Here is a 13,539-nt window from a genome sequence, read left to right on the forward strand (position 1 = left end):
TGGCCTCACATATTTCTCATTCTTGATAGCATCCTCAAAGTAAATTGAATCACTATGAGAAAATAATGAAAAAGTTCACATTTTCATCAAACCCATCATCATACTTTCATCTTGGTAGATCTCCCTTAGACTCTTGGTCTTCTTTGGCATTAGGGAGGCGAGAGTGGGGTCTAAACTCTCACTACTATTGTTTCTCTACTATGAAGACTTTGATATGTATCGTCGGGAGAATTCGGGAGTTGATTCTCTGGCTACCTCTGGCTGCTTTCCTTTTTGCTTGTTTCTGTCAAGAGTCATCTAGATCTGTCAGAAGCTCTCGAGAGCTGTACAAAACTGTCTAGTGCTCACTGAACTCTGAGAATTCTATGACATTCTTCTTAACTACCTGTCCACATCAGGAGTTGTCATGATCTGTCGGGAGATGTCAGGAGCTTCTTCCCAATCTTCATACTCATCATCATCATCAATAGGCACACTTTGTGAGGTGGATGAAGAGGTATCCACCAAGCCATCCCATGACTCGTTCTCCAAGAACTCAACATCTCTACTTATGATGAAATTTTTGGTGATAGGGTTGTATAATCTATATGCCTTGGAATCAACACTATAGCCCGTGAAAATGCACTTCACACCCTTGTCATCCAACTTATGCCTCTTCTCCTTTGGCACATGAGAATATGCCACACACCCAAAGACTCTAAGGTGCTCAACTGCCCACTTGCGCTTTAACCACATTTCTTGCAAAATCTTGTCATGAACTGCCTTAGTTGGACTTCTATTTATCAAATATACTACTATTGCTATAGTCTCACCCTAATATTCATTTGGAAATCCCTTTTCCTTAAGCATGCTCCTTGCCATTTCAACAATGGTCCTATTTTTCCTCTCAGTCACGCCATTTTGTTGCGGAGTACATGCAGTTGTTAGCTCCTTCTTTATGCCATTTTTCTTGCAAAAAATCACAAAAGAATTGGAGGTATACTCTCCTCCATGATCTGACCTTAAGACTTTTAGGCAATGTCCACCTCTTTTTCATCTTGGGCTTTTAACAAAAGAAACTTATCAAAAGCTTCAGATTTGTGCTTCAAAAAATAAACCCATGTCGTACAACTGAAATCACCAATAAAGGTCATAAAATATTGGTTGCTACCAATAGATATGGTCTAGATAGTGTTGGTATTTTGGTATGGTTTTGTCATTGATGTCAACACCTACTAAAACACTAGCACTTTGGAGATCCAACAGCATTCACCGGCAAACAAGTAACTATTGCACAATTACTGGTATATAGTTCACTGGCAGGATATAATGATCACCGACACTTGGAATGATATGGAAGATACTTGGTAATGTTGAAGACATCATGTGGACACTTTGTTTTGAAGAATTAATCATTGGTACATTCATATTTGCATATTTGCTTTTACCGGCAGGCTTATCTTTTCCAGATCAGCATGGCACGCTATGGAGATGATTTATTATTGTTGTAAATGCATTAAGCCGACATGTTTAATCGGTTATTGCATCAAATCTTATATTATTTGTAAAAGTATTTATTGTAATATCTTGTAGAGCTGACCTACTAAAATTGGTCTTAGGTTATGGTATAAATGTAAGATCTTATTTGTAAGATCGAATGGGGAATGTGAAAAAGAATTGTGAGAAGGTATATGCAAGATTAAGCAAAGCTATACATGAAGACATCATTTGAAGGTGAAGCTAGGTTTTTGTAGAAGCATATCAGCATTACACCAGTACTGAATCTAGCATATGAAGATGCTATTTTGTGCAGTATATTCTTATTGGATTTAACTATCCAACTGTAGTCAGTGTGACTCCCATTTTGTGATTGAGCAATGAGCTCTAGGTTGTTGGCCTTTCTGCATGTGTAGACCCCATTTATGTACACTTACTATCTATAGTAGTATCATCTGATTGTGGGTAAGGTTTCCCACCATGGTTTTTCCCCTTACAGGGTTTCCACGTACAAATATTGGTGTTATGTGTTGTGGATAACTTTATGTTTATGTTTCATCCATTAATCTTTACCGGTATAGCAATTAACTATTAACACTGTCTACCGGCATACTTAACTAGTTTACAAGTATTAAGCATTAAGTTGGTTAAGTTGTTTTGGTTTTAATTTATTAGACAACTGATTCACCCCCCCTCTCAGTTATCTCCGGGACCTAACAATTGGTATCAAAGCCTAGTCCTCTTTTGTAGAAGTTTAACAACTTGAGGAGATCTAATGACTACTAATTATTTCAGGAAGGACTGTCCTAAACTTGATGGAACCAACTATGGGATATGGAAGATCAAGATGGAGACACATCTGAATTGCATTGGTAAAGACATTTGGGAAGTTACAAAGAATGGCTATACTATTGTTGTAGCTGGTCAGACTGCTCCAACTACCTTAGCTAAAGATGAGGAGAATGATTGCAAAGAAAGAGAAGCACTTTTGAGCGCTTTATCAGATCAACAAATTATGGGATTATTAGATAGGTCTACTACTAAAGCTATTTGGGATCATTTGGAAACACTGAATGAAGGAGATTCCATAGTCAAGATTGCAAAACTTGAAAGCTTCCAAGTCAGGTATGAACATCTGAAAATGGAAGAAGATGAAAGGATTTCTGCTTTTATGCAAAGAGTAAATGAAATTGTTTTGGGTATTAAACGTTGTGGAGGAACCTTGAGTGAGGATGAAATTGTTTCAAAAATCTTAAGAGGATTGCCACCGGCATATAAAATGAAGGTTACTACTATAAATGAGTTAAGAATAATGCCTAATACATCAGTAACTAGGGATACATTGATTGGAAAACTTTTATCTTTTGAAATTGAGGAATTTGGTCCTATTACTACTATAAAGACAGATTTGGCCTTTAGAGCGTCAACATCTTCTGCTCCATCATTTGACAAATCAGATTGGAAAGCTTTTTATGTAGGAGAACTTGAAGAAACTAGGAAGGAGAATGAAGAGCTTGAAGAACTTGAAGCACTATTTGCAAGGAAAATGCCAAAAGGTCTAGTTGGAAGTAAGTATGAAGGTAAAGCACCCTTTAAATGTTTTAACTACAATAAGATTGGTCATATGGCTTCAAGATGCCCTAATAGACATGCTAGACTAAGAGAAGAAGCTAGAAGAACATACAAGCCTAATCCTAAATATCAGAGATACAGATTTAAGAAGAACAAAGACAAATCTTGTTACATTGCTGATGAAGGTGTGACTGATGATTCTGATGAGGATCCAACAAACAATGGATGGGTTTTTGTTGCTATAACAGAAGATCAATTGACACCTACTGCTCAACCGGTAGAACAAGTCCTAGCAGCTAAAGTTGAAGTAAAGGATGAATGGATCATTGACTCAGGATGCTCACATCAGATGATAGGAGACAAAAGTAAATTCTTGAACTTTTAATAATACAATGGAGGTTTAGTAAGATTTGGAGATGACAAAGCCTGTTCAATCAAAGGTAAGGGTACAATATCTCTTGATGGTAAGGATAAGACTGACAATGTCTACTATGTTGAAGGATTAAAGCATAATCTTTTAAGTGTTGGTCAATTGGTTGAGAAAGGATTTCAGTTAGAATTTAAGAATGGAAAATGCAAAATCATGAATAGAACTAGTTTGGAAATTGAAACCGATAATTAGACTAGAGGTAATATCTTTCATTTGAATAACAGTGAAAAGGCATGCTTGATTGCACATATAGATGAAAGTTGGTTATGGCATAATAGACTATGTCATGTAAACTTTGATTGCATGGTAAAGATCAATACTTCTAAGGTAGTTAGAGATCTACCTAAAATTGTGAAACCTCATAATACAATATGTAAGGAATGTCAATTTGGAAAACAAGTTAGAGCTAGTTTCAAAAGTATTCTAGAAAAATCCAATAATGCTCTTGATTTGATTCACACTGATTTATGTTGTCCAGCTAGAACTAAAATCTTACAAGGTGATAGATATTTCATGCTAATTATTGATGATTATTCTAGATTGTGTTGGGTTACTTTTCTTAGAGAAAAATCAGAAGCACTTGGAAAGTTCAAACTTTTCAAAGCAATGGTTGAAAATGAAACCGGTAACAAAATAAAATGTTTAAAATCAAATCAAGGAGGAGAATTCACATCTAAGGACTTTAATACATTCTATGAAGTGAATGGAATCAGAAGATAGCTATCAACACCTCAGACACCACAATAGAATGGAGTTGTTGAAAGGAAAAACAAAACTATCTTGGATGCAGCAAGAAGTATGTTATCTAAATCAAATTTACAACATGTATATTGGAGAGAAGTAGTCAACAGAGCGGTCTATACATTCAACAAAGTTCACATCAAATGTGAAACCGGTAAGACCCCTCATGAACTATGGTTTGGTAATACTCCTACTCTTAAGTATTTCAGAATTTTTGGAAGTAAATGTTATATTAGAAGAGATGAGTATATTGGCAAATTTGATCCTAGCAGCGATGAAGGAATATTTCTTGGTTATTCATCTAAAAGCAAGGCATATAGATGTTTTAATAAGAGATTGCTGAAAATTGTTGAGAGTACAAATGTAAAGATTGATGAACAATTTAGAGGAACTTCAAGGTATATAGACTCTGAACTAGCAACAGAAATTGTGACAAATGAACCTATACTAAATCCACTGGTACAGAATGAAGATCCAGTTACCTCGACACCATCAAAGGATTCCATAGTAATTGAAGAACAACAGCAAACTAAGACACCCCGATATGTAAAATTGAATCATTCTGAAGATCAGATAATTGGAAACAAGTTTAAAGGAGTTATGACAAGAGGAAGATTGGCAAATGAAGAGGTATGTCTTATTTCTCAAATTGAACCATCATTTGAAGATAAATTTTGGATTAAAGCTATGGAAGAAGAATTAGAACAAATTGAGAAAAATAATACTTGGACATTAGTTCCTTGGCCTAAAGATAAAAATGTAATTGGAACCAAATGGGTATTTAGAAACAAACTTAATCAAGATGGTAAAGTTGTCAGAAATAAAGCAAGACTAGTGTGTAAGGGATATTCTCAGAAAGAAGGAGTGGATTATAATGAAACCTTTGCACCGGTAGCTAGAATTGAGGCAGTTAGATTATTCTTGGCCTTTGCAACTCACAAGAACTACAAATTTTATCAAATGGTTATTAAATGTGCATTCTTGAATGGAGATCTTGAAGAGGAAGTCTATATTGAACAACCAGATGGATTTTCTTTGACAGATGACAATGATATGGTTTGTAGGTTAAGAAAAGCTCTGTATGGATTGAAACAAGCCCCAAGAGCTTGGTATGCAAGGTTGGATAAGTATCTTTTAAAGAATGGTTTTACTAAAGGAAATGCAGACAACAATTTATATTACAAAATAACTAATGATGACATCTTGATTATAGAAGTATTCGTTGATGATATAATCTTTGGAGGAGAAGATGGATTATGTAAAGAATTTTCTATTAAAATGCAACAAGAATTTGAGATGTCTATGATTGGAGAAATAAAATACTTTTTAGGATTGCAGATTTCACAGACTGACAAAGGTATATTTTTGAGTCAATACAAGTACTTGAAAGAGTTACTAAAGAAATTTCGGATGGATAACTCTAAACCGGTAAGCACACCTATGACTACAAATGACAAATTATCTCAAAGGGATGAATCTACACCTGTTAATCCAACTAGATACAAATCTATAATAGGAGGTTTACTGTATTTGACACAAATCAAACCTAATACTATGAATGCAGTATGTATTGTTTCTAGATTTCAAAGTAATCCTAGAGAAAATCATGAATGAGCAGTGAAAAGGATTTTCCAGTACTTACAAGGCACTGCAAATCTAGGATTATGGTATCCTAGAGATGAAAATTTTGATCTATGTGCATACATAGATGCAAATTGGGCAGGAGATGTGGATGATAGAAAAAACACCACCGACGGAGCATTCTTTCTTGGAAAGAGATTAGTTTCTTGGTTGAGTAAGAAACAAACTTGTACATCTTTATCAACAGTAGAATTAGAATATGTTGCAGCAGCATATAACTGTACATAGGTACTATGGCTTAAGCAAATGTTGAAAGACATAAAGGTAAAATGCAAGGAACCTATTACTATATATTGTGATAACACTACAGCAATTGATATATCTAAGAATCTGGTATTACATTCTAAAACAAAACATGTTTCTATCAAACTAAATTTTCTAAGGGAAAAAGTTGAAGAAAAGGAGATAAAACTGGTTTATGTGAATACTAAAGAACAACTTGCAGATATTTTCACAAAACCTTTGCCTAAGGAGACTTTTGAATATCTCAGAGATTAGCTTGGAGTCATACCACCACTAGTAGAGACTTAGACAATTGATGATTGTCATCAACTGACAGAATTAAAAGACAAATCTTTTACTTCGGTCTTTGATGAGGAAGATACTTCTCAGGGGGAGTAGTTAGTATTGATTGGTATTGATTGGTATTTTGTATATGAACTTGATTTTTGTAACTTTGGCATTTGATGTTAAAGGGGGAGAGATATCTATGGAAAAACACATTATCTTTTAAGGAGAGTTTGGTATTGAAAATCTTTGATAACACATGTTGCTCCCAGGGGGAGAGATTGTTGGTTTTTGGTATTTGGCATTTTTGTTTTGGCACTTTGATGGTTTTTCCATCTTGTGTTGCCATCAATGCCAAAGGGGGAGATTGTTGGTATTTTGGTATGGTTTTGTCATTGATGTCAACACCTACTAAAACACTAGCACTTTGGAGATCCAACAGCATTCATCGGCAAGCAAGTAACTATTGCATAGTTACTAGTATATAGTTCACCGGTAGGATATAATGATCACCAGCACTTGGAATGATATGGAAGACACTTGGTAATGTCGAAGACATCATGTGGACACTTTGTTTTGAAGAATTATTCATTGGTATATTCATATTTGCATATTTGTTTTTACCGGCAAATAGGTCCAGGGTTACCTAGGGTTACACCGGCAGGCTTATCTTTTCCAGATCAGCATGGCACGCTATGGAGATGATTTATTATTGTTGTAAATAAATTAAGCCGACATGTTTAATCGGTTATTGCATCGGATATTATATCATTTGTAAAAGTCTTTATTGTAATATCTTGTAGAGCTAACCTACTAAAATTGGTCTTAGGTTATGGTATAAATGTAAGATCTTATTTGTAAGATCAAATGGGGAATGCAAAAAAGAATTATGAGAAGGTATATACAAGATTAAGCAGAGCTATACACGAAGACATCATTTGAAGGTGAAGTTAGGTTTCTGTAGAAGCATGTCATCATTACACCGGTAGTGAATCCAGCATATGAAGATGCTATTTTGTGCAGTACATTCTTATTAGATTTAACTATCCAACTGTAGTTAGTGTGACTCCCATTTTGTGATTGAGCAGTGAGCTCTAGGTTGTTGGCCTTTCTGCATGTGCAGACCTCATTTATGTACACTTACTATCTACAGTAGTATCATCTGATTATGGGTAAGGTTTCCCACCATGGTTTTTCCCCTTACAGGGTTTCCACGTACAAATATTGGTGTTATGTGTTGTGGATAACTTTATGTTTATGTTTCATACATTAATCTTTACCGGTATAGTAATTAACTATTAACACTGTCTACCGGCATACTTAACTAGTTTACCAGTATTAAGCATTAAGTTGGTTAAGATGTTTTGGTTTTTACCGAGATTAAGCATTAAGCTGGTTAAGATGTTTTGGTTTGAATTTATTAGACAACTGATTCACCCCCCCCCCCTCTCAGTTGTCTCTGGGACCTAACATATAGGGCCAACCAATTCAGTATGCACCAGATCTGATGGTCCTCTTTCCCTTCTTGAGTTGCCTTTTTGAAAGGGAAGCCTATGTTTCTTACCCAAAATACAAGCCTCACACTTGCTAGTTGGCTCTTCAATGCTTGGCAAACCATCTACTATTCTTTTCTTGGACAATAAACTCAAACCATCATAACCCAAGTGTCTATACCTAAGATGCCATAGCTTGGAAAGGTCTTCAATGCTTCTCTTGAGGGCCTTAAATTGTTGCACGGTTGTACATGATTTCTTGGGAGGTGCAACACCGGATTCAGAAGAGAAACATGTCTCTATTCTCAAAGGAAACATCTGGTTCTTTGTCATTTGAACTTCTGCAACAAATTTCTTACTCTCATCTTTGTCAAAAATGACACACTCGGCCTTCTCCATCAGCAACTTGTATCAATTTTGGATCAGCTGACCAACACTCATGAGATTATGTTTAATGTCTGGGGAAAAATAAACATTCTCAATCTCCTTCTTCTCACCTTGCTTAGTGCAGATCATAATAGATCCTCTTCTCACAACTAGAACTATTCCATTGTTCCCCATTTTGATCTCAAACTTGACATTCTTGTCAATAAATGAGAACAAACTCTCATTACCACTCATGTGGTTGTTGCAACTATTATCCAAATACCACACTTAAGGGCTTCCTTCTTCACCAATGTTGCACATGATGAAGGATGTGGACTGATTATTTTCACGCACATTCACATCATCCACATTAGCACTTTGTCTTGGCTGGTTACCTTTCTTTTTCCAAAAATCTTTGGCATAATGCCCAAACTTGTGATAGTTAAAGCACTCTACATTGCTCTTATCATACCTCTGATTTGAGATGTTATTCTTCTTGCCTTATTTGGAGTTGTTTTGAGAGTTGCTTGCTCCCTCTTGGCTATTTTCTCTTCTAAAGCTATCTTCATTGCCACAACCTCGACCTCTTGAACTCCTATCGTTTCTTCCTCTCCCCCTGCCTCTTGCATTGGCTTGAGCTTTGAAATATTTCTCTTGGAAAGAAGTAGCATGCCTATTTAGGTGTTGCTCATGGGTTTGAAGAGATCCCATCAGCTCACCATCTGTCAATACTGACAAGTCCTTTGCCTCTTCAATGGAAATCACTATTGCATCAAACTTTGATGGAAAACTTCAAAGGATTTTCTCAACAATCCTCTGCTCCTCCATGGTTTCTCCATTTGACCTCAACTGGTTCAACAAACCAGGGACTCTTGAATGAAATTTCGAAATGGAATCACTGTCCTTCATTTGAAGAGTCTCAAAATAACTTCTAAGCATCTGGAGCTTCACCAATCTAACTTTGTTAGTCCCCTTGTAACTGGTTTGGGGTATTTCCCATGCTTCCTTAGCATAGTTAGCTATTACTATTCTAGGAAATATGACCTCTATCAAGGTTGCTTCAATCAAACTTAATGTCTTAGCATATTTTCTTCTTGTTTCCCTCAACTAGTTCTTCTAGTTGTTTGTGAGGGCAAAATACTGAGATGGATCTATTGTATCCACAAACCTAGTTGCACAAAGTTTCCACAAATTATTTGAAACCATGATAGTCTTCATCTTCTTGGTCCAAACATCATAATTTTATCTATTAAAGGATGGAGGTTGGTGCCACCTCTTTCCTTCATCTCCAGCCATGTCTCCTAGACACAAAACTCAAACACCCAGAAAATACAAATGCCCAAACACAAATATTTAGGGCTCTATGGCTCTATATCTCTGATACCATGTGGAGAGATCAATAATCTCTCAAGAAGGATGGACCCAAAACATGCACACAGAGACTGTTGTCTCAATTCCCAAATAGCTAGGAACACACCCACAAGGATAAAATAAAATAAATGCAAGGAGACATGCAAGCTTCCTTACTTTCTATTAAATGAACTGGAGATTACAAAAAAAATATCTACAAACTCTGGAAAATAACTATTGATTACAATCTATAGGAAACAGTCTATATTAGGATCTTGCTCAACTGACAAAACATTCACACACAAGCAGTTGTTGTAAAATTCTTCTACACTCACTCTAGAGCTGCACTTCTCTTTGCTAGAGATCTCTTCTCTCTAACTAACTGGAGAATGTTCTCCTCTTTTGTCTATATGTTGTCCATTCAAAATTCCCCCCAAAATTCCAATTCAAAAACTTACCTACCAGATTAATTTCAATGCAGTCTTTTGCTATTCACGTCAGGAGTTATTGGGATGGAGATCCCAACCAAATCTTCTCCATGTTGTTCTGCTTTAGCACTCTCCTGAAAGGTAGGTGGGGAGATATCCATTGGGGGTTGTTTGGGCTTGGGGACAATAAATCCCAACATAGAGCAGACTGAGTAAATGGTGGTCAATTTGAGTGGTAGATGCCACTTCAAATTTCAATACACACACAAAGAAGTAGCTATAAATTGAAGGGAAATAGAGACCCTTTGTTTCTTAGATGAGTACAAAAAATGCATTATTATCTACTCTTTACTGGTCATTTAAATGGAACTCTCTATCATGCCAAAGAAGAGAGAGAAAAAATGATAACAAAAATTGTAGAGATGTTATTGGGGTGGGAGCAATGATAAATGAAATAAAGCTCTTTATCATGCCAAAAAAAGATACCCTCTTATGGAGCTCTCTAGACTAAGGACTGCTACATAGAGAGGCTTGGAGATATTGTTGGGGTGTAAGAAAAGGTCTAGAGGCATGTGAGTGCCCACAATGGATGCAAGAATTCCTACAAAAAAAATGATACTGAAAGTTGTAGAGATGTACAATACATCGCATTGGTAATAATAGGAGACCAAAACACTGAAAAAATAGTCAATCGGTGATAGAAATCATCCAAATAAATGTGAACAAACCCTGCAAGAATGATTGTACCCTATGGCCAGAGAGAAAATACTCCTCGAAACAAGCTGAATTTTGTAGATAAAAATTAATAATTTATCGTCCAAACCTACAAAATGTGAGTTTTGAAAAACAAAGTTGCCTTGCAAAAAAGTGAATCCATATTAGTATGGATTTTCGTATACCATACAGCTATACAACAAGGGTATTGGCATAAATTTTGAAGAAAACAAGTTATTATTTTAGATAGAATGGAGGATAATACTAAATTGGAGATAAGTTAATATTGTAAGTTTTTTTCATCTTATTTTTATCATTTGATATCAAAACTAATGGTTAATTTGAGAGGGGGGCACCTCTGTGAAGTTTTTTGGTGCAATGGAAGCTTTTGCTGTATGTTTTTTTGGAGATTCAAAAATAGGTTTATAGACCATCTCTTCTACTTCTTGTACATATATTGATAGATTTAATGACAATAGCAATGAGATGTGGAATTGAAGATGGAAGATCTTTTGGAGGAGAGAGATCAATAATTGCCAATTTCACATGAAATAAATATTTCTACTATGATCAATGAAGATTGGAAGTTGGACAAGAGGGCATAGGGAACCACTTGGTTGTGTCTTACCAAGTCTGTCCTCTTTAATGTATCTTGTATATGGTGAAAAGTAAATAATGGAAACAACAATATTGAAAGACTAAATGAATTCAACCACAAAAATCTAGCCTAACAACAACAAAGATCCACCATAACATATGAAGATTACCTAAGACAATGCAAATCAACAAAATAAAAAAGATTATACCATCACATGTCCACTAGGGTTTGAATCTCCATTCTTCCTATCTCCATTGATCTTGCTTGATATATTTGCTCTCATATTTTGTGTGCAAAAGAGCTCAACAAAGAACAAAAATGTGGTTGATAGCTTAATCGAAAAAATGATTGATTGCATAAGATTGATTAGACAATTACAATGCTTAGAATGCTTAGGGTTGATAATAAAGGAAACATCATCTTATATAGAAGACATTGTAAGAAACAGAGGGATAAGATTAAGAGGTGTAAAAGATATATGGTCAACTAGGATTAAAGGGTAGGTAGAAGAAATAAGAAAATAATGAGAGGGTAGGTAGTGTAGGAATTAAGAGATGAATGGCATGTGTCATGCGTAGAAAAGGCTAATTAATTAATTAAATAAATAAAAATTTATTTAATTAATAGAAGAAGTGGGATCGATTAAATAAATAAAAATTTTATTTAATTTAAGAGAAGGACAATTTAAATAAATAAAAATATTTATTTAAGTGAGGAAAAAGGCTAGAAGAGGACAAATGAATTTATTAAATAAATAAAGATTTATTTAATTAATAGAAGAATTAGGATAAAAAAATTAAATAAATAAATAAATTTATTTAATTACACGAGACAATTTTAGGTGTCTACATTTTGCCCCTCTTTGAGACAATGCAACTTGTTGCGTTGGCTCAAAGAAGATAAGATAAACTGATACAAAGTTGCCCCATGACGGGAATGATATGCCCCCTTGAGATATTGGATGAATTTTGTTTGAAAAAAGATCACAGGCAATCTCTCGATAAGAAATAAAGGCTAGAAAAGACTGACCAGATAGGATGACAAGGTCATGTAGGAAAAAGACTGACTCAAGAGGAATCAACAGAATCGTGTCTATGTCTTAAAAGGCCAAAATTGATAGTTCTATGATAAACATATGCTATCAATTGGATAAGTTGTTGAGAGGATTTACTCGAATAGGTGCCCTAGGGAAGACAAACTGAAAACAAGGCTAGAATTGACAATTCTATGATAAACATATTGAAGAGGGAAAAACAGATTTGAAAGGTAAATTGATCAAAACATAACGAAATAAACATGCAAAATGCTAAAATATCATTAAAATACCATTTCACCTTGCTATTTTACCTTCTCCTTTGGATTGAGCTTGATGAAGTGAAGGCACCCCTTGATAATGCTCCACTTGATGTGCTCCTTTGATTGCTGGATGTAGATGGCTCTCCAATATTGTGCACAAATGATTAGGATGAATGATAAGGATGAGATGATCAAGTTACCAGGATGATTTCCTGGGCTCAAAAGGGCAGCATAAGCTTACTAGATTTCAAGATGTTCTGAATGAAGGGATGGAACCCTATTTTATAGGAAGAGGAGAGGAAAACAGATGGCTAGGATGAATTCAAGATGAAGGGCTAAGATTTACTTGTGAGCTCACACAAGCTCCAAGAGAGGGTGTGGAGACCAAGAAATATGCCTTAAAGGCATTTCGTATCTCCACACTCTACAAGATGCATTGGAGGAATTAAAAATTCTCCAAAAATGGATATTATGGGGATTAGAAGAATAAAAAGGAATTAAAAATTCCTTGGGAGAGGGAAATGCCTAGAGGAATGTGAGATTTCAAAAATCTTACATTCATCTAGAAAAAGAGCATTTAAAGCTAGTGGCTGGATGAAAGGACAAAGAGTTGACTTTGTGGCTAATCATGATGATTAGCCATTAATGACTCATTAGGAGGGGGATTAGAGGAAATGTTAGGTGGGATTTATATTTGTAGGATAATTTGACTAGGAGAGAGAATGAGTGGAGGGAATAAAAAATTAGAAGAATAATGTTAAGTGAGTTTAGGGAGTTTCTAGAAGAATTTATTAGGTTAATGATGAATTAAGAAGATGATTTGTAGGAATCATATAGGTTAACTAATTAATTGAAATTAATTAGCTAAGAGGAAGATTTGTGAGGATTTGATTTTTTAGAAGAATAAAGAAAGGGATTGATTTATTA

This window comes from Cryptomeria japonica, chromosome 9, assembly GCF_030272615.1.
Source record: "Cryptomeria japonica chromosome 9, Sugi_1.0, whole genome shotgun sequence".
In the NCBI taxonomy this organism is placed as follows: Eukaryota; Viridiplantae; Streptophyta; class Pinopsida; order Cupressales; family Cupressaceae; genus Cryptomeria; species Cryptomeria japonica.